The sequence below is a fragment of the Macaca thibetana genome, chromosome 6, assembly GCF_024542745.1.
Source record: "Macaca thibetana thibetana isolate TM-01 chromosome 6, ASM2454274v1, whole genome shotgun sequence".
NCBI classification, from domain to species: domain Eukaryota; kingdom Metazoa; phylum Chordata; class Mammalia; order Primates; family Cercopithecidae; genus Macaca; species Macaca thibetana.
Genome location: NC_065583.1, coordinates 79,743,111 through 79,767,361, shown reverse-complemented (window position 1 = coordinate 79,767,361; position 24,251 = coordinate 79,743,111).

Here is a 24,251-nt window from a genome sequence, read left to right as displayed (position 1 = left end):
GGGATAAAGCTACGCTAAAGGGTCCCTCACAAGAGCCAGGTTTCAGCTTCCTACCAGCACCAAATAAGAGAGCATCCAGGCTTTCTTATCAGCATCCCCAGCTGTGGGGAAGAAGAGGGAAATGGGGCTTGAAAGATATCAGAAGTCAGTCATCAAAATTAGAGTCAAATGTTTCATTATAATTTACTTTTGATGTTTAAATGATGATTGAAATATCTTGCTTCATTTATTTGCATTTGAAATTGTTTAGATAAGTGATTTTGATGTTCTATGAGGCCTGTAGCCTCAGGTTGGTAAAGAAGCCAGAAGTTCCATTGAACATCTTGTTCAAAAGCCCAGCATTATGTATTTTAAGTAATAAACTGAATGCTGTGACCACTCATTGTAATAATGCCTAAAGAGGAAATGTGTAATTTGAATAATATTCAAAATAAGAATGACCAACTCTGAAGAGGAAAGGAGCACCTTTGTGGGGACTTAACACTGTGGCTTTAGTATGTGTAGAGATATGTATGTCTTTGATTTATAGTACACATGTTCAAAATCTTCAATATGAGACTCCAGAATTCTTTACTCTAAAGGAAGATATTTGAATAAGAAATTGTGGTTTCTATTGGCTATATCAGACAGTCAAATAAATGGCCATGGCCCAAGAGTCTGTAAAAAGTGTTCTGATAGGGTTTATTATTTTCAAGAAATTTCACTGTTAAGATAACTGCTTGAAGTTCAGGTAATTGTGCCAACCGTTGGGCCTCATCATTTATCAGGTATTTCAGTTAAGGGATGAAAAGCAGTAGCTCCCCAGCAAGCTTCATCACATGTAATGGTGGCATTGTCACCCATAAATGTACAATTTCCCTTTGATATTCACAGGAAATTTCCCAAGTAGTCAAGAGATCTAAGAGATGAGTGGCCTTCTCCAGCACCATGACATCTGGCAATGGACTGAAGACAGGAAAGACCACATCCTTCTGCAGGTGTGATCACCAAATGGTCCAGTCCTGGTTCTATCTTATAGGCACAATTTTCTTTTCAACCACAAGGCTTCTGGCTGTGCCTAGCCACAGAATACAGCTTCTATAAATCAAGGCATAATGGACATCTGGAAATGGAGGGTTACAGGCTAAGGGTCTGTGAGAGAATCTATTTCCAGGTGATCAAAATATGTGATCACCAATTGTCACTCTAGTGGCATATAATGCGAAGTTGAGGAAGGTAATTTCTTGCTCAGAACCAATGGACCATGTGTGGTCATCATGAGTAACCCAGAGACTACAGGAGGAATAACAGAATATTGTTAAGTTCTTAACAATAAAGGGGATTCTTGTGAGTACTAAAAAGAGTGCCCACCATATTGCAATTTGGATTCCAAGGCCTTTTTAGTAAGAGTTTTATCGAAGGTAGTCCAAGTTGCGAGTAACCCCATAAATGGGCTTAGGTAAAATTTAAATAAAGAATTAGTTGCAACTAGAACACAAAAAGGCAGAACATATGCTGGGCTTATTTTAATATTGTGTTTTTTTCTGAGAGGGAAAATAAATGTCTTGACAGTGTCAGGGATGGAGTGGTCCTCAGGTAACCAAATAATTTTCAGGAATGAAGGAAGGTGGTGCAGCTTTGTGGTATGTGTGGGGCTATGTCTATATCCTCTTGGCTAGCTCTTTTCTGACCATTTTCATGTCCTGAATGAGTATGGAAAATAAATCTTGGAGGAGGAGAATATCATCAAGGTGATGTCACACCTGTGCTCTTAGCAAAAGTTGGGTGCAATTAAAACATATTCATAAAATTGTATTGTTTACCATAATCTAAGTTTTAATATCTGGCAAGTGAAAAAATACACAATTCATCAATTCATGGAATCCTTTAAATAACCAGTCACCTTTTCCTTCAAATAAACTCTTCTGACTGCCCCACATGACCCTCAAAGTTTTCTCTCTGTTCCTCAAAGTTATGACCTCCACCTCATCAACTTCCTTATCTATTTCACCTCATTCACTTTCCTTATCTATAAACTTTATAAAGAGCTTTCAAATGTGTTTTTTCATTTGATTATTACAACAGAACAAAAGGTAGTTATGTTCTACATGCTAAAAGAAGAGAGAACTAAAGTTATGGAAGGTAAAATGGATTACTTAGGGACACTGCTGCTAAGTAGGAGAAAAACAGCACCAACCAAGTCTTCTAATTCTCTGGCCTATTTTCTTCTGTCTTTCTGATGCTTAAACCCAAAACCCACAGAGTTATGTCTGCACCTGGCTCATGTTAAGGACATGAGGATTTTCCTTACACCTAGGTAGGTAGAAGAATGTTTTCATGGAAGCTATTAAAAGGATCTAACCACCAATTTTTTTTCACTACTTATTACTGTGACCTCACTCTACCATTCTGCAACATACGTATCTGGATTAAACCAAAGTTCATTCCAGGAATAATCTGCAAAATAAAATTGGAAAAGAAATTCTAGTTAAGATGATCGATTGATTGATTGATATGTTCATTATGAATTAACTTGTTATATTGCTTAGTAAAAATCTATAAATATAGTTTATTGAACAAGTAACTTTGGTAGACAAGAAATAACACAATAATGGATGCAGGATTTGGATTTCCTGTTTTTAATTGATTTGCCAAATAAAGTTTTATAAAATGTTTTTTGGATAACACCGTTTTAGGCTTCAGGAATTAAATTGAGTAAAGATATGAGATAGCTGATAAAATTATCTCCACTGATCTTAAAATTTTGTGTAAGTTGATTAATTTCACAGACAACATGATATTAATAATATTTTAGAAAAAGTTTTTAGTCCATAGTAGAATTTCAAGCAAATGTTTTGAAATCCATATGATCATAAATAATTATAATTTGAAAAAATGTAAAGAACTTGTTTACCTACATTATTTTTTAGATAAGGATAAGAGGACACTAGGTAAAGCAGGTAACTTGTTAAAAGTAAGAGACAGGGTCTGGACCAGGGTTGATTTTATGGCCATCTGTACTCTATAATGTCACTACAATGAACTACTTGCGGTTCTCAAATTTGGATTATGTCTTTTTTTTTTTTCTTTTCTTTGCCTATACATTGTCATGGCCCTCTACTCTATTGAGTTCACATGGGCCCTACTTGCCCTATTAGGCTCGCTTCAGGATATCTCTATTAACTTATTCTGGGTTAGGACCTCAGTCTTAGTCCATTTTGTGCTGCTAGCATAGAATACAGTATAAATTACAGATTGGGTAATTTATAAAGAACAGAGATTGATCCTCACAGTTCTGAAGGCTTGGAAGTCCAAGATCAAGGGTCTGGATCCGGAGGGCCTTCTTGCTGCATCAGGAGACAGTAGAAAGCATCAAGTGGTGAGGCAGTACATTCAAGATAGCAAAAGAGGACCCAGCTCACCCTATTTCTATTCTTATTATTTTTAGGGATAGGTTCTTCCTAAGTTTTCAAGGCTGGCCTCAAACTCTTGGGAACAATAAACCCTCCTGCCTCAGCCTCTTGAGTAGCTGAGACTACAGGCATGTACCACTATATTAAATTCACTTTCATAACGAACCCATTCCTACAATAACTGCATTAATCAATTCATGAGAGCAAAACCTCATAACCTTAATTATCTCAAAGATTCTACTTAGCAATATTGTTGCATTCGGGGTTAAGTTTGCAACACAAACTTTGTGGGACATATTCAAACCATAGAAGCCTTTCTCAGTGTGTCTTTTATGCCATATAAGATTAATATTATCTAGTACTTATTACAGAGAAGATACTTAAATGTTAACTTATCTACCCTTTAGACCCCACATATATCCTTATATTCTTAAATTATATTCTTCTTTGTAACTTTAATGGTAATTACTATCTCTAATTACTATCCCTAATCCTTCAATGGCTGACAAAAAGTAAATGCCAAATAAATGTTGAATGCAAAATGAATGGATAGTTAATTAGAACTTTCATTTTATATAATATCAATTTTCTCTTATTTCTATATTACAATAATTTAAAATCCCTTTCTATGCAACAAGAAATTTAAAATGGACCTTTTTTTCTACCAGACAATTATTTACAGTATCATAATGGATACTAGTAGTTATCTTTTCAAGTTTAATAATATCTCCGTTCATCATAGTTTAATGAATTTATTATATAACTTTAAATCACTCTTATTTCTCAAACTTATTATAGTTCTTCCATTTCAATTTCCCAGTAAGGTCTCCAGTACAGAACAAATTTGTTTGGAAGGATGCATTATAATTTTCAATTGTCATCTTTCCACTCATTTATTCTACATATCCGACAGGTATTTACTTCTATATTTTGACAGTTTCAGTTTCACTGAAATATTCATAATGTTCTCAGCCCCAAGCAATATTTTCTTTAGAACCTTCTGTAAATTCATATCACATCAGGAGGATAAGGCATTTTAGGTTATTTCAACTATTTTGCATTGAACACAAACACATTCATCAAATTAAAGGGACATTGTCAGAGGCACAGTAGAGCAATGGGGATCACCACAGAAAAAAGTAGCTAATATTTCATACATGGAGAAATGTTTTCTGAAAGCTTTATCATAATTACTTTCCAAGTAGGAGAGAAAAGGTGTATATTTAATCCAAGTATAAGACAATTATGTTGATTTTCCAATATGTTCAACTTAGGTTTTAGAGAAAATTTCTTTTAGTTTTTCTAAATCTATTTTATTTGAGTTGTTTAAATATGTTCATCAAATGTGGCATAAAAATTATACATTACATACTTCCTCAATCATGTATTCTATGAGACCATTATAAAATCCAAATTAATGTTTTCATCATTTTTAGAAAGCATATTTAAGTATCCATTTACTGTTATTTTAGGAATGTAGTTTAAAGATGTCCACAATAGTAGAAAATTGTGGGTTTTACTTCGTTATAAATCTATAAAGTACAGGTTGTATCAAGAACTACAAACACCTGAGATTTTATAATACCTGCAAACTAACAAGTTGGCGTGTCACAATGTCATGAATACTAAAAGAATACAAAATATTTCTGGATCAGAGACAAAGGAGAGTAATTCTTCATAGAAATAGCAGCAATGTTGAGTACCATCATTTTCCTACACTTATTGCCTGAGCCTCAGTTCCCACAGGAAGATATGATCATCCTGAAATCATCAGATGAAGCCTGCACCTGCAATGAATTGTGTTACAGAAGAGGAAACTTAAGTTTAGAAAACTTGAGTCTTTTATATGGATCTGTAAGTGAACTTGCTCTTTTTCCTGAAACTAGACAAATTATTGTTGCTGAAACACCGGGTGTTTGGGCTAGGTGCTGGTGCTTGTTGCACAGTTTGCTGCACAGAAAGTCAATCACTGAAAAAATGAGTATTGCCAAGCAAGAAAGCTTTAATCGGGTCCTGCAGCTGAAGAGATGAGAGATCAGTCTCAAATCCATCTTCCTGACCAATTAAAATTTGGAGTTTATATGCCAGGAAAAAAAACATAACCATGCATAGGGAAACAGGAATTGGGGAAGGATAAGAGAGGAGGTGGTCAACAGAGAGCAGTTGGTCATTTAGGCTATCATGATGGGTGAGGGGTCTGACATCTCGTTGTCCAAATGCAGTGAACTGGTGAGTCTCGCTCCTTGCCATCTCTGAAGCCTAGTGGTTGGTTTCCTGAGAAAGGAATTCAGATAAAATGAATGTAACTTTCTAAAATTTTAAGACTGGGAGGATCAATATCTACATTTATTCAAAGAAACTGTAAACATCAGCTTGCTAGGACAACTGGGCCAGATTCATTATCTTTGTTACACTGGAGCAATTATCTGTACTACACTATACAGTAAACATATTTGCCCTCCGCCCTAATGAATGTACTTTCTGTATCTTTAATTATTTGTAATCCTTGAAAACAGAACTCAGAATGAAAGCTGTCAGTGCCTCTGCTTGCAAGGTGTGTAGAAATGTGACACCCATGGATAATTGACCTACGATAAGTGACTCTCACTTAATTTTCACTTGAGATGAAGACATTTTATTCGCCAAAACCTTGTAACCATGTATTACACACTTCTTTTAATATTTCTTGAGCTAAGTGGCAGCTGTGGACTGATTTAGAAAGAGTTGGTCAGTAAAATCTAGAATTAGAGAACATATAAATATTAGTTTGGAATAAAGTACTGTTTCCTTCTCTCTTTTTTGCCACTCATCTTTATTTGATGGAAAAAATCAAACTTGCTTGTAACCATAAAGAAAGATAAAGGTGTAATGCTCCTGAAAAAAATTCTACGTCCCAGGATTGTTTCAAGGATTAAATGGTAAACTATTACGAATATTTTATTTTATTTATTTTTATTTTTATTTCTCAAAATTTAATTTTTTAATTTCAATATGTTTTGGGGGAACAGGTGGGGTTTGGTTACATGAATAACTTCTTTAGAGGTGATTTCTGAAATTTTGGTGCACTCATCACTTGAGCAATGCACACTGTACTCAATGTATAGTCTTTGATCCCTCACCCTGGCTCCTATACTTTACCTTGAGTCCCCAGAGTCCATAGTATCATTTTTATGCTTTTGCATTCTCATAGCTTAGTTTCCACTTATGACTGAGAACATACAATGTTTGATTTTTCATTCCTGAGTTACTTCATTTAGAATAATGGTCTCCAATTCCTTCCAGGTTGCTACAAATGCCATTATTTTGTTCCTTATTATGGCCGAGTAGTATTCCAAGGTGTGTGTGTGTGTGTGTGTGTGTGTGTGTGTGTGTGTACCCATATACCACATTTTTTCCTCTGGGTAGATACCCAGGAGTGGGATTGCTGGATCAAATGGTACATGTGCTTTTAATCCTTTAAGCAATTTCCACACTGTTTTCCATAGTGATTGTACTAGTTTACATTCTCACCAACAGTGTATAAGTGTTCCCTTTTCACCACATCCAAGCCAAAATCTATTTTTTTTATTTTTTTATTATGATCATTCCTGCAGGAGTGAAGTCGTATTGCACTGTAGGTTTTGGAATTTCCCCGATAATTAGTGATGTTGGGCATTTTTTCATATATTGGTTGTCCATTTGTGTATCTTCTTTTGAGAATTGCCCATTCCTGCTGGGCACGGTGGCTCATGCCTGTAATCCCAGCACTTTGGGAGGCCGAGGTGGGCAAATCACAAGGTCAGGAGTTCAAGACCAGCCTGGCCAACACAGTGAAACCCTGTCTCTACTAAAAATACAAAAAACAGCCCAACGTGGTGGTGGGCACCTGTAATTCCAGCCACTTGGGAGGCTGGGGCAGGAGAATTGCTTGAACCCAGGAGGTGGAGGTTGCAGTGAGCAGAGATCGCGCCATTGCACTCCAGCCTGGGTGACAGAGCGAGACTCCATCTCAAAAAACCAAAACAAAACAAAACAAAAATGAGAATTGCCCATTCCTGTCCTTTGCCCATTCCTGTCCTTTGCCCACTTTTTGATGGGATTGTTTGTTTTGTTATTGCTGATTTGTTTGACTTCCTTGGAGATTCTGGATATTAGCACTTTGTCATAAAACTACAAAACACTGCTGAAAAAAATCATAGATGACACAAACAAATGGAAACACAACTCATGTTCATGAATGGGTAGAATCAATATTGTGAGAATGACTATACTGCCAAAAGCAATCTATAAATTCAATGCAATTCCCATCATAATCCCACCATCTTTCTTCACAGAATTAGAAAAAAAAATCCTATAATTCATATGGAACCATAAAAGAGCCTGCATGACCAAAGCAAGACTAAGCAAAAAGAACAAACCTGGAAGTATTACATTACTCTACTTCAAACTATACCATAAGGCCATAATCACCAAAACAGTATGGTCTTTGTATAAAATAGGCATTTAGACCAATGGAAGAGAATAGGGAACTCAGAAATAAATCCAAATACTTAGAGTCAACTGATCTCTGACAAAGCACACAAAACAATGTGGAGAAAGGACACCCTATTCAACAAACGGTGCTGGGATAATCGGCAAGCCACATGTAGAAGAATAAAACTGGATCCTCATTTCTCATTCTATACAAAACCATCTCAAGATGGATAGGGGACTCAAATCTAAAATCTGAAACTCTGAAAACTCTAGACAATAAATTGGAAAAACCTTTCCAGATGTTAACTTAGGCAAAGACTTCATAACCAAGAAGCCAAAAGCAATTACAACAAAAACAAAGGTAAATAGATAGGACTCAAATTAAAAAAGCTTCTGCACAACAAAAGAAATAATCAGCAGACTAATCAGACAACCCACAGAGTGGGAGAAAATCTTTGCAATCAATCAAACTATGGTTTTTTGATCTATATAGTCTTGATCTATTTGCATAGGAACTTCTTAGGGAGCTTCATAAAATGCTGCCTTTTGAGGCTCAGCCCCAGATTCACTGGATCAGTGTCTCTAGTGTTGTGATCTGGAAAGCAGACATTTTTTAACAAGCCCTATAGGTAATTTTGTGTGCATTTAAGTTTTGGAACAGCAGGTAAAAGATAAATAGATAGATATTTAAGGTGATTTCGGAGTACATTTAAAGCCACTAGATGAAAAAAAAATATTTTAAATAAAGAGGAAATTCAGCAAAATCTGGAAAATACAATTTAGGAATATTTGAAAGTTTTGGCTCATTTAATGATGACTACTTATACATCTCCTTCTGTAATGTGAGCCATCCTCAAAGGAGTGCAAAAATTGCAGCAGTCCTTACCCCAGCACATGAAATTTTGCAAGTCATATCTTAAGCCATTGTAGGGTAATTGCCAAAGCAAAGAAGGTATAATTTGATAACAAAATAAACTGAAATGATTCTATCCACTAGTGTTAGTTAGTTTTCCAAACCTTGCTAATGTACTTCTCCCAAAACCTCGCTAATGCCTTGTATAATATCAAATAAGTATTTGCCAAACTCATGTTTCTGTATTTTTATTTATATTGAAATCTATCTATATCTGCAGAGGGTAGTGGAAAGAAAACAATTGAATGTAAAAAGTGAGAAAGAGTAAAAACAGTATTTTTATATTCTTTCTTTGGAATTAATATTTATGGAATGTGTCTCCATATCATTGTTTCAGTCAAATGCAGGAGTTGCTAATCAAAGCCCAACTTGTGATAGTTGCTTCTATTTAGGCCTTGAAATAGAGAAATATGGAAGCTCTTCTATTACACTATAGCACACTACAAGGTCTGTTGATGGCCAAGTTATAGTTACTAGTTCTTTTCAATACTTGAATTTTCTAATCATTTAGCAATAGGAAAATTTGCAAAAACAACTACAGAATTTCCTAGGGCTGATGATCTTAACTCCATTCAGCCCCATGAAACAGCATTAAAGACGTCCTTCCTTTAGCATTTCTGCAAAAGGGAGAACATTTTGTTCTCCCTTCTCTTCCTTTCAGAGCTGGAATGTGCTTCTCAAATAATCCAAAGCAGCCAAATAATTTACATTGTATATAATGTAAATTCTATATGTATGTATGTTTAATATAGCCTGTATTTATTTTGTAAATATATAATAATAAAGACAAGAAACTACTTTGCCATGGTTTGGGATAAAGGAACAACACTTATTTTAGTCAATGTATTTTTACTCATTGACTATGCTTTTGATTTTATGCAAGTTTCTACAAACTACAACTCACAGGTTAAATTTTACCTACCACCTATTTTTATAAATAAAATTCTAATCAAATCATAAACCTGGCAAACAATCAAAGAAGGTTAGAAGTCTCAGAAGAAAGCAAACAATACTACTGGAAAGGATATAGTAAGAATATGTCCTAAAAAGTTAAAAACTACTAACATTGTCCTAAACTATGAAAGTGCTGCAGTATTGTTAATTTTCTTGAAAGAAATTATATCATTTTATGTTATTTGGTAGACATCTAACTAAACTATTACAATTATATACCTATATGAATTTCCCTTTTATTTAATACATATCAAACCTTTTTGTAACAGTGAACTGAGAAAGGAGAATGAAGAATTCTAATAATTACATTTCTCTATATTTTATCCATCACATATCTTACAATTTTTTTCTCACTATGATTCAATAAGAGAGGACAGGGTAATGTAGTAGACTACAGGCAGTAACATAAATGGTCAGAATTACCCAAATTCATTGGCATTTCACATGGAAAGCTTTTATCTCTTTAGTTATTGAAAATCATTCATACAAAAATTCCTTTATTAAAGATCACTTATCTTTGGATAAGGTACTTGAAATTATAGAATGATCAACCTGATATTTTCTATGTCAACAAAATTTAAAAATAAATCATACTATATACTAATAGATATAAATTTTAAGATTCAAATTTTGACTGTTCTATGCTTAAAATGAGAAAATCTTTCTTCTTTAGATATAAAGACAACGAAGAGATTGGGAATGAAAGTCTCCTATTAAATTAATGGCTTTACCTAATTCTGTCTGCTAAAAGACAGTTCATTATATTTAATCCTCTTTTAAAACAATTTTGTTTTCTTTTTTTATTATACTTTAAGTTCTGGGGTAGATGTGCAGAATGTGCAGTTTCATTACATAGGTATACACGTGCCCTGGTGGTTTGCTGCACTCATCAACCTGTCACCTACAATAGGTATTTATCTTAATGCTATCCCTCCCCTAGCCACCCTGAAGTACAATGTACATACTTGATATTTCACCCATTACAAGTACACAATTCGATGATTTTTTGTAAACTTTTGGAGTCGTGTAACCACTTCCAGTTTAGTTTTAGAACATTTTATGACACAAAATGAAAGCTTATACCTATTTACATTCACTCCCTTATCCCACCACCAGGCCCAAAGGGCCAATGTTATGCTTTTTGTCTCTATAAATAGACTTCTTCAGGATATTGCATATAAGTTGAAACATACAATGGGCCATCTTTTATATCTTTCTTCTTCCACTGAGCATTTTTGGAGGTTAATCTATGTTGCAGCACATATTATGGTTAGTATGTAATATGTATTAGAATTTTATTCCTTTTTATAGTGAAATACAGTTGGTGATCATCTGGATTGCTTTGTTTTTTGGTTGTTATGCGTAATGTTACTGAAAACATTCTCACATATATCTTCACATGGATTTTTAAAATTTTTCTTAGAGAATATGTAGGAGTTGAATTTGTGGGTCCTATGGTCAGTTTATGTTTAATTTTTAAGAAACTGTTAAATTATTTCCAAAATAGCTTTACTATTTTATATTCTCACAAGCAATATTGAGGGATATAGTTTTCTATATTCTAGCAAATATGGCTTTTTTTGCTAGCTATTCCAGTGTTCGTGTAGTGGTATCTGTGATTTTAATTGCTTCTCCCTGATGTCTATCTAATTAAGTTGAGCATCATTTTATATGCTTGTTAGTAATTCATATTTCATTAGTGAAATATCTATTCAAATCTTTTACTCAAATTTTAATTGGGTTGTTTGCCTTATTATTGAGTTTTAACTGGATAAAAAGTTGAGATATCCTTAATAAAAGTTTTTGATCAGATATATGATTTACACATATTTGTTCCTATCTGCAACTGCTTTATTTTCTTAAATTTGTTTTGTTAAAGTGCAAAAGTTTTAGATTTTTATTACACCTTATCAATGAATTGGGCTTTTAATGTTGTATTTATCTCTTTTCCAATCCTACATCATAGCGATTTATTTGTTATGTTGCAATCTAGAAGATTTATAGTGTTAACCATTAAATTTAGGTGTATGATTCATTTTTGGGTAATTTTTCAGTATGGATCTCAGATTTTTTAATGTGACTATTCAATTTTTTTGCTGGCAAAAAAGTCATTTTGTCCTTAAATTATTTTGGCACCAATGTTAAAATGTTATATTGATCTATAAGCCTGTTTTTCTGCCAAAAACACTCTCTTTGATTGATTGATATAGCTTTATTGTAAGTTTTGAAATTGGATTAAGTCCTTCAATTTCATTCCCTTTGTTCAAAATTGTTTTGGCTATTCCAAGTCATTTAAATTTCCATATTCATTTTATGTTAGGATATCAATTTCTACAAAATAAAAAGACTGCTAGTTATTTAAAAGGAATTGTGTGACTCTACTGATCAATTTGGGAATGAGAAAAATCTTGACAACATTGAGTCTTCTAATTCAAGTATGTGCATTGTCTCTTATTTTATGTAAATCTTCATTTATTTACTTATTCCTTCTTTGTTCAACGCAATAAATTACAGTTTTCAGCATGTAAGTCTTTTACTTTTCTTGCTAAATAATTTCTAAGTATGCTATTGTTTTTATGCTATTTTAAATAAAAATAATTTCTCTTTTTGGTATTTCATTTTAAATTGATGGATAAGATTATACGTGATGTTTTGAAGTATATATGTTGTGAAATGATTAAATCCAGCTAATTAACATATGCATTACCTCACATAATTTTCATCTTTGTGGTGAGAATACTTTAGATCTGTTCTGTTAGCATTTTTCAAGAATGCAATATATTAACTATAGTCACCATTTAGTACAATAGATATACTTATTCCTTCCATCTAACTACAATTTTGTATCCTGTAACAAACATTTGCTCAACTACCACCCCAACAATGCCACCTCCTAGTAACCATCATTCTATTATCCACTTCTAAGAAATCAAACTTTATAGATTCCATATATTTGAGATTATGAGGGATTTGTCTTTTTGTGCCTGCCTATGTCACTTAACATTATGTCTTGCAGGTTCATTCATGCTGTCACAAATAACAGGGTTTGATTCTTTTTTATGACTGAATAGTATTTTATTTTGTATGTACACTACATTTTTCTTATCCACTCACCTGTGGGTGGACAATTAGGTTTATTTCATATCTTAGCTATTGTGAATAATTCTACAATAAACATGAAAGTGTGTTTTTGGCGTTTTAGCCAAAGATCAGTTGACTGTATATGTTTGGGTTCATTTCTGAGCTCTACTCTCTTCCATTGGTGTATATGTCTGTTTTTATGGCAGTACCACGCTGCTTTGATTACTGTAACTTTGTAGTATGTTTTAAAGTCAGGTAATGTGATGCCTCCAGTTTTTTCCTTTTTGCTCCAGATTGCTTTGGCTTTAGGATCTTTTGTGATTCTGTGTGAATTTTAAGATTGCTTCTTCTATTTCTGTGAAGAATGTTATTGTTATTTGGATAGGGATTGTGTTAAAGCTATAGGTCACTTTGGCTAATATGAACATTGTAATTCTTCTAATCCATCAGCATAAATTTTTAAAAATGTATTTGTGTCTCCTTTAATTCCTTTTTTTTTTTTTTAGTTTGCTTTTTTTTTCTCTATTTTAACTTCGAGTTCTGGGATACATGTGTAGAACATGTAGGTTTGTTACATAGGTATACATGTGCCACGGTGGTTTGCTGCACCTACCAACTGGTCATCTAGGTTTTAAGCCCCATATGCATTAGGTATTTGTTCTAATGCACTCCCTCCTCCTGCCTCCCACCGTCTAAAAGGCCCTGGTGTGAAATATTCCCCTTCCTGTGTCCATGTTTTCTCATTGTTCAACTCCCACTTATGAGTGAGAATATGCGGTGTTTGGCTTTCTGCTCCTGTGTTAGTTTGCTGAAAATGATGGCTTCCAGTTTCTTCCGTGTCCCTACAAAGGACATGAATTCATCCTTTTTATGACTGCATTGTATTCCATGGTGTATATGTGCCACATTTTCTTTACCCAGTCTATCATTGATGAGCATTTGGGTTGGTTCCAAGACTTTGCTATTGTAAATAGTGCTGCAATAAATGTACATGTGCACGTGTCTTTATAGTAGAATGAATTATAATCCTTTGGATATATACTCAGTAATAGGATTGTTGGGTCAAATGGTATTTCTGATTCTAGATCCTTGAGGAATCACCACACTGTCTTCCACAATGGTTGAACTAATTTACACTCCCACCAACAGTGTAAAAGTGTTTCTATTTGTCCACATCCTTGTCAGCATCTGTTGTTTCCTGACTTTTTAATGATCACCATTCTAACTGGCGTGAGATGGTATCTCATTGTGGTTTTGATTTGAATTTCTCTAATGACTAGTAATTTCTTTCATCAATGTTTTCTATTTTTAGTGTAGATGTCTTTTACCTCAAGTTAAATTTATTCCTATTTTATTTTTGTAGCTATTATAAATAAAGTTTTTTTTTACATTTTTTTCAGGTAGCTTGTTTTTAGTGTATAGAAAAACTTAATTTTTTCATGTGTATTTTGTATTTTGCAAATGTACTGAATTCATTTATTATTTTTAACAGTTTTTTTGGTGGATCCTTTAGAGTTTTCTGTGTATAAGATCATGTTGTCTGCAAAGAGGAACAATTTAGTTTCTTTCTTTTCAATTTGGATACTTTTTATTTCTTTCTCTTGACTAATTGCTCTGGTTAAGACTTACAGTACCATGTTGTGTCCTTTTCTGAATTTTAGAAAAAAAGCTTTCACCTTTTCACAGTTGACTAAGATGTTAGTTGTGGGCTTGTCATATATAGCATTTATTGTGTTAAAATACATTCCATGCCTAATTATGAAGAGGTTTTTTTATTATAAAATGATGTTAAATTGTGTTGAACAATTTTCTGCACTTATTGAAGTGATCATGTGGTCTTGTTCTTCTTTCTGCTAGTGTGATATATTATGTTTATTGATTTACATTTGTTGATCCATTCTTGCATTCTTGGAATGAAACCCATTTGATCATGGAGAATGATCATTTTAACGTGCTTTTGGATTTAGTTTGCTAGTATTTTATTGAAAATTTTTGCACCAGTGTTCGTTCATCAGGCATATTGTATTGTATTTTTTTTCTGTGTGTCTTTATCTGGCTTTGATATTGGCAAATTTGGTATTGCGATGATGCTGGCTTTGTAAAATGAGGTTGAAAGAGTTTTCTCCTCTTCCATATTTTGGAAGAATCTGAGAATTGGCCTTCATTATCTAAATATTTGATAGAGTTCAGCAAGGAAGCCATCAGATCCTGGGCTTTTCTTTGGTGGGAGACTTTATTATTCACTCAATTTTCCTATTATTGGTGTTAAGGTGTTCTATTTCTTCATAATTGAGTCTTGGTAGAGTACATGCATCTAGGAAAAAGAAATTTTCCGGCCGGGCGCGGTGGCTCAAGCCTGTAATCCCAGCACTTTGGGAGGCTGAGACGGGCGGATCACGAGGCCAGGAGATCGAGAGACGATCCCAGCTAACACGGTGAAACCCCGTCTCTACTAAAAAATACAAAAAAACTAGCCGGGCGAGGTGGCGGGCGCCTGTAGTCCCAGCTACTCGGGAGGCTGAGGCAGGAGAACGGCGTAAACCCGGGAGGCGGAGCTTGCAGTGAGCTGAGATCCGGCCACTGCACTCCAGCCTGGGTGACAGAGCAAGACTCCGTCTCAAAAAAAAAAAAAAAAAAAAAAAAAAAGAAAGAAATTTTCCTATTACTACTAGTTTGTCCAATTTGTTCGTGTATATATTTTTTCATAATGGTCTCATGATCCTTGGTATTTCTGTTGCTTTAGTTGTAAGTCTCCTTTTTTCTTTTTTGAGTCTTCTTTTTCTGTTCTTAGTCCAAGTACAGGCTTCTCAATTTTTTTTCACCAAGTCAGCTCTTTGTTTTTTAAATTTTTTCTCTTGCTTTTCTAGTCTCTATTTTACTTATTTCTGCTCTGATCTTTATTAATTTATTACCCCTGCTAACTTTGGGTTTAGTTTGTTCTTGTTCTTCCAGTTCTTTGAGGTGCAACCTTAGGGGAAGGTGCTGTGAACATGGTTAAAATGACAACAAATGATTTAAAATGTTACATAAACTTAGGTGATAAAGCAGTGTCAGGTTTGAGAGGGTTTACTCCAATTTTAAAAAAAGTTGTACTGTGAGTAAAATGGTATGAAATAGTATAGCATGATAAAGAGACATTATGCATGAAAATAAAAGTGAATTCATCCAACAAACTTCATTGCTGTCTTATTTTTTTTAATTGCCACAGCCATTTCAATCTTCAGTAAACACTATCCTAACCAGTCAGCAACCATCGACATCAAGACAAGACCCTCTACAAGCAATAAGATTATGATTTGCAGAAGCTGGGATAATTGTTAACATTTTTAAGCTATATTTTAAATTGGAGACATACTTTTTTAATGTAGTGCTACTGCACAATTAATAGACTATTTTAAAGTGTAAACACAGCTTTCTTTTTCCTCTCAACTTTTATTTTATGTGTAGGGGTACATGTGCAGGTTTTTTATATGATTAAATTGAATGTCGTGGTGGTCTGGTGTACAGATTATTTAATCACCCAGAAAATAAGATTCCAAATAATCCTCACTGTCATCCCATCCCCCAAATGCAAGTAGACCCTGGTGTCTATTGTTCCCTTCTTTGTGTCCATATGTACACAATGTTGAGCTCCCACTTATAACTGAACACGCAATATTTGGTTTTCTGTCTCTGTATTAATTTACTTAAAATATTGGCCTCCAGCTTCATCTATATAGCTGCAAATAACATGATCTCATTTTTTTCTTATGGCTAAATAGTATTCCATGTTGTATATGTACCACATTTTCATTATCCAGTCACTGTTGATGGTCATTTGGGTTGATTCAGTGTCTTTGTTTCTTGTGAATAGTGCTGCAGTAAATACACAAGTGTATGTGCCTTTGTGGTAGAATGCTTTTTTTCTTTGGTATATATACCCAGTAATGGGATTGTTGGGTTAAATGGTAATTCTATTTTTAATTCTTTGAGAAATCTTTGAATTGCTTTCCAAAGTGAATGAACTAATTTGCATTACGAATAGCAGTGTATAAGCATTCTCTTTGCCTCACAACCTTGCCAACATCAGTTACTTTTTGACTTTTTAGTAATAGCCACTCTGAGCATTGTGAGATGGTATTTCATTGTGGTTTTTATTTCATTCTGCTAATGGTCAGTTATGTGGAACATTTTTTATATGTTCTTGGCTGTTTGTATGTCTTTTTTTTTTCAAGAAGTGTCTGATCAACTGGGTGAGGTGGCTCATGCCTGTAATCCCAGAACTTTGGGTGGCCGAGGCGAGTGGATCTCCTGAGGTCTGGAGTTCAAGACCAAAGTAGTCAATATGGTGAAATTCCATCTCAACTAAAAATACCAAAAAATTAGCTGGGTGTGGTGGTGGGCGCTTGTAATTCCAGATACTTTGGGAGGCTGAGGTAGGAGAATCGCTTGAACCCGGGAGGAGGAGGTTGCAGTGAGCTGAGATGGGGCCATTGCAGTCCAGCCTGGGTGACAAGAGTGAAACTACGTCAAAAAAAAAAAAAAAAAAAAAGACGTTTCTGATCATTTCCTTTGCACACTCTTTAATGGGGTTATTTATTTTTATTTTTATTTTTGGATTTGTTTAAGTTAGTTATAGATTCTGGATATTAGATTTCTGTCAGATCGGTAGTTTGCAAATATTTTCTCCCATTCTCTGAGTTGTCTGCTTACCCTGTTGATAGTTTACTTTGCTATGTAGAAGCTCTTTAGTTTAATTAGGTCCGACTAACTGGCAATTTTCTTTGTTGCACTTACTTTTGAGAATTTAGTCATAAATTTTCTTCCTAAGCCAATGTTGGAAGAATATTTTCTAGATTTTCTACTAGAATTTTTATAGTTTTAGATATTGTATTTAAGTTGTCAATCCATCTTGAATTAATTTTTATGTATGGTGAAATGTAGGGGGTCCAGTTTCATTCTTATTCATAAGATTAGCCAGTTTTCTCAGCACCATTTATTGTATAGGGTATCTTTCCACATTTCTCATTTTTGTCCACTCCGTCAAATATCAAGTGGCTGTAGGTGTGTGGCTTTATTTCAGGGGTCTCTATTTTGATCCATTGGTATACATGTCTATTTTTGTACCATGCTGTTTTGGTTGATGTACTCTTACAGTATAGTTTGAAATTGGATAATGTGATACCTCCAGCTTTTTTCTTTTTGCTTAGGATTGCATTGGCTATTTGAGCTCCTTTGTCTTTCCACATAAATTTTAGAATAGATTTTTCTAATTATGTGAAAATTTATACTAGTTATTTGATAGACATAGCACTGAAACTGTAGATTTCTTTAGGCAATTTTGACATTTTAATGATGTTGTCTCTTCTACTCAATGAACATGGGATGTTTTCCATTTATTTATGTCATCTATGATTTTTTTTTCAGCAGTGTTTTGTAGTTCTCCTTTTAGAGATTTTTATATGCTTGGTTAGATGTATCCTTAGGTATTTTAATTTATTTTAATGAGATTATTTTAATTTTGTTCTCTGATTATTATTGGTGTGTAGAAATGCTACCAATTTTTGTACATTAATATTGTATCTTGAGACTTTGCCAGATTTTGGTGTCAGGATGACACTGGTTTCATAAAATGAGTTTCATTAAAAGAGTCTCTTTTTCTCAATTTTTTGAAATAGTTTCAATGGGATTGCCACTAGCTGTTTTATATATATATTATAGAATTCAGCTATGAGTCACTCTCCTCCAGGGCTTTTCTTGGTTGGTAGGTATTTTTATTACTGAATTTCACTACTCACTCTTGGTCTGTTCATTATTTCTATTTCTTCCTGATTCAATCTTAGGAGGTTGTGTTTCCAGGAATTCATTAATATCCTCTAGATTTTCTAGTCTGTGTGCCTAGAGATGCCCATAGTAATACCTACGAATCTTTTGTATTTCTGTGAGAGCAGTGGTGATGTCACCTTTGTCATTTCTCACTGTACTTATTTGATCTTTTCTCTTTTTTTCTTTGTTAATCTAGCAAGCAGTCTATTACTCTTATTTATCCTTTCAAAAAAAAAGTTTATTTTTTGTCAGTCTTTTGTTTTTTTATTGTTGAGTTATCTCAATTTCACTTAGTTCTGCTCTGATTTTAATTATTTCTTTTCTGCTGCTAACTTTGGATTCAATGTGTACTTGTTTTTCTAGTTTCTTTAGGTGTGGGGTAAGGTTGTTAATCTGAGATATTTCTACCCTTTTAATGTAGACTCTTAGGACTACAAACCTTCCCACTTAAAACTGCTTTTGCTGCATTGCAGAGGTTTTGATATGTTGTGTCTGTATTTTCATTTGTTTCAAAGAATTTTTTTATTTCTGCTTTCATTTTCTTCTTTACCCAAAAGTAATTCAGGAGCAAGTTGTTTAGTTTCCATGTATTTGTGTGGCTTTGAGAATTCCTCTTGGCATTGGTTTCTATTTTTATTCCACTCTGGCCTGAGAAGATTCTTGATGTTTTCAGGTTTTTAAAAATTTATTGTGACTTGTGTTGATTGATCATGTGGTCAGTCTTAGAGTATGTTCCATGTGCAGATGAGAAAGATGTATATTCTGTGTTTGTTGGGTGGAGTAGTCTGTGGATATCTATTAGACCCAAGTTGGCAAGTGTCAAATTTATGTCCAGAATTCCTTTGCTAGTTTTCTGCCTCAATAAACTGTCTAATGCTCCCAGTGGGGTGTTGAAGTCCTTGACTATTTTTATATGACTATTAAAGTCCTTTCTGAGATCTAGAAGTAAGTTTTTTAAAAGTTTGGGTGCTGCATTTTTAGGTACATATATATTTAAGATAAGCAAGTCTTGTTGATTAAATCCTTTATCATTATGTAATGCCAATCTTTATTCTTTTTTACTGCTGTAGGTTTAAAGCCTATTTTACTTAATGTAAGAATAGTGAACCCTTTTCTTTTTTGTTTTCTATTTGCATCATAGATCTTTATCCATCTCTTTACTTTGAGTCTATGGGTGTCATTACATGTGAGATGGGTTTCTTGAAGACAGCAGAAGGATGGGTCTTGTTTTCTTACCCAATTTGCTCTATATCTTTTAAGTGGAGCAGGTAGGCCATGTATGTTTAAGGTTAATATTGATATGTGAGGTTTCATTCCTATCATAATCTTGTTAGCTAGAAGCTTTGTCATCTTGACTGTGTAGTTGCTGATACAGTCTGTGGGTTATACGTTTGTGTGTGCTTTTGTGGTTATAAGTATTGTTATTTCATTTCTATATTTAGTAACCCTGTTAGTATCTAGTATAGGGCTGGTGTGGTGATGATGAATTCCCTTAGCAATTGCTTGTCTGGGAAACACTTTATTTCTCCTTCATTTATGAAGCTTAGTTTGTCAGGATATGAAATTCAGAAACATGTAACTTTATTCTCTATTGTAGACAAATAACATTTAATGAAGATTACCCTGGCTTACATTTTTAAAAAATCCCTGACTGTATTGCACAGAATATAAATTTGAATCATGTTCTAAATATATAGTAAAGAAATATTCACTCAAATATACTTTTCAGCAATAGTGCATCTGCCTGAAAATGATGTTTAAAATGGATTGCTACTTTGTGTTATAGGGTATAATGAGAAGGAAATTTCAAATTTACAAGATTTTGTGTTTATTTTTGTTCTCCATCTTGAAGTATAGAGAAGCGAATTCCTCCACATTCTTTCAGCACTAAGTACATTGATTAGCTCAGAGTTTCTAAGTATTCTTGGCCTCATTTCAGAATTCGGTAGTACTTAAAGCCACAAATGCCAAATCTGTGTCAGTTTCTTTAATGCAAACACATGTGCAAAAACAAGAAAGATAATGCAGAGAGGCTCAAGACCAGGAAAAGAAAGAAGAAATTCTAGCCTGCATGTTTATGAATTAATCCAAATCCAAAATACTTCAGATCAGGGCAAAGCTCCAAAATATTTTGATTGCGTATCTGACCCTCCCTATCCTCTGCACACACACACACACACACACACACACACCCCAACATGCTTCTGATATTAACTGCTAAACTAAGGGTTGCTATTTTTCTTTCTTTAACCCATGTTTCCATGACTAAGTATTAATTTGTTTCATTTTATGTATATACCCTATTAAGCTATAAAAATAAGTGATATATACTTTATTTCACTTCTCTTTGCTGGTCATTATCTTAAAGCACTGATTCTCATATTTGACCTTTTTTTTTTATCATTCTCTAGAATTCATTGGTGTATCCTTACCCATGTATAATCTTCTTCTATCTAAAACATAGACCTTGAACTCCATCTAATACAAGGTAAATGGTCATTTTTTGTTATTAGTTTATGAATGTGAAAAGAGAAAATTAACATCTGAGTATATTATCTTAATAACACCTATAAAAATATATAACATTCGGTAATACTAACATATATTTCTATCTGCATTTTGAAAAGAAATACTAAATATCTAAGAAGGGAATAACATTTTTCTAAGTGCCCCATTATATCAAAATACATTTGAGCCTTCATCAAATCAGTTAAGTATCTGACATGAAATGAAAATGCCACAATCAAGTAGAAATTTAACTCAGAGAAGAAAGGTCAAGTCTTTTAGATAAGCAAAACTATTAAATAATTTTTCCTGAACTTGTATCAGGAACATAAAAAACTTTTAGAAAAAAGAAATTGTGGTATATTAGTTTGCAGGAGATAGTAATAGCAAAATGTCCTTAAGAAAATGTTAATGAAATGATTATATAAATTCTAAGACAAAGAAAGATATTTATTACCACAACCTGTCTTTGGTTTGTTCATATAATATGTGAATAATTTTGTGTAAGTAGGGACTATTAGCCAGTATTTATGATTGTTCTATTCTTCTGGGAATAGAAGCAATATAAAACTGACATCAACTGCTGCTTATCTCCAATTATATAAAATGTTGTAGCATTGTTTCAGTGTGTACATGTGTCGTAAATATGGATAGAAAGATCATATTGCACTTTTATTCCAAACGATGAAATAAAATTTAAGTCAAAATGCATATTTTAAAGAGATAGTTCTTTACTTTTAATAAAATTGTTTGAGTTATTATGCTTACTAGAGTTTCATTTCTGTACTTTATGCTCTGTTTTTAAGAGTTGTGGTAGAAACTAAAAATCAGTCAATTTCTTTTATAGCATGTGCCATCCAAACAAGATTTCAAAAAGATCAGGCATGTGAGTTCCAATGAAAAAGTTGTGTCTTCACATATATATGTGAAGCCATATATAAAGAGTCATATATATTTATATCTATAATATGAATCATAACATTTAATTGTTATAAAATATACATAATATAAAGTTTACCATTTAACTATTTTAAATCATGTTTATTAGCATTAATTACATTCACAGTTTTGCAATCATCACCACTATCTAATTTAATAATTCTTTTATTACCCCTAAAAGATTTCATTTACGCAAGAAGAAATTACTTCCTATTTTCTCCTATTCCATTCTCTGGCAACCACTAATCTGCTTTCTGTCTTTAATGATTTGCTGTTTTTGATTCCACATAAATTGAATCATACAATATGTGGCCTCTTGTGTCTCTCACTTAGCATAATGTTTCCAGGGTACATCTGTGATTAGGATGTATTAGTATTTCATTTCTTTTTAGGTCTGAAAAATATTCTATTGTATGAATAGACCAGATTTTATTTATCCACTTATCAGCTGATAAACATTTGGGCTATTTCCACCTTTTGGCTATTGTGAAGAGTGCTGCTTTGAAACATTGACCAAGATTAACAAATCTATTACTTTTCAGTGCTAACCAGTGAGGGGGAGAACTATTAAGTTATAAGAGTATAGAAATAATATTATAGTACTATATAACAGGAGAGAGATTCAGCATCCAAATTTTGAATGTCAAGGAAGATTCCCAGAAAATAATGAAATAAATGCTTAGATATGAGGGATAATTTACACTGGTAAATTTTATATAGAAATATGGGATCACATTTTGGGCATACATCACAGTAACCTCAGACTCTTGGGCCACAAGAGGATGACATTTGGAATAAATTTATGTAATCTTAATGTGAACAAAGAATCTATGTGTGGAAATCATGAAACGTAAAGGGACTGAAAATATGCAGCCTGTTAAGCACATATGGACTTTAACCTAAGAAAAAGAAGCATATGCTGCCTTTACCAAAAAATAGAAAGCTGGAAATTACACCACTCACAATGCAAGAATAAGAAACATGCCAGGTTATGGTTTGAATAAATTCACTAGATAATTGAAGTTACAGGGCAACCAAGTAGCATAAAATATATGAAAAACATTGGTCCCTCCAAAAAGAGAGCAAATATAAGCACTGGGTCTCTGTGCTCTGTGGTAGAGCACAGGAGAAATAAAAGTCAAAATAGGAATTGATAGAAAACTTCTTCAAACTGATAAAGTCACTGGACCTACAGCTAACATTATACTTAATGATTAAATTTAATGATTAAACTCACTTCTTTCTCATGAAGTTTAGGAAAAAGACAAGATGTCAACTCTCACCATTCCTATTCAACATGATACTGGATTTCCTACCAGTGCTGTAAGGTAAGTAAAATAAATAAAAGACATACAGCATATAGAGAAAGAAATAAAAAGTTTTCAATTCAAGGAAGGTATGACTATTACAATGAACATTTTAAGGGATCTATAAAAAGCTAATAGCACTATTCAATGAATCCAACAAAACCTTAGAGTACAAAAATGTCAATCATGTTTATATAACCTCATGAGAAACAGTTGAAAATGAAACTAACAAACTCATATCATATATAAAATAGTACAATTATAGAATACTTTCATATATATCCAACAAAATATGTTCAACTACTATGTCATTAAAATACAAGATACTGATGAAAGATGTCAAAGAAGATCCACATAAATGAAACAATGCAATGTGTTTGTATGTCAGAAGACTTAGTAATTTTAAGATGTGTATTTCTCCCCAAATATTCAGACAGATTATTTATCAAAATGAACAAGTTAATTCTAAATGTATGAAAATGGCGAATGAGCCAGAGTAGCCAATACAATTTAGGAAACAAAGAACACAGTTGGAAGACTCAACTACCTGATTTCCAAACTTATTATAAAGTGTACAGCAGTTCAGATGATACAGTAATGGCAAAATTAAAGACATGTAGATATGTTTAAGAAAAGACAGTGAAGAAAGAGATGAACATACACACATAGAGACAGATAGAAAGAGACAATATATAGTCCTTTTATTTTATTCTAAGGCACAAAGAAAGTTGGATGGGGAAAAGATCATCTGTTCAAAAACAATCAAATACACATATGCAAAAAATAAAAAAAATTTAAAAAACTTTGACCCATACTTCATACGAATTTTTTAAAACTCAAGAAGGCATTTATACATTTATATAAATGTATTTTTTAAATGTATTTTAAAACTTCTAGAAGAAA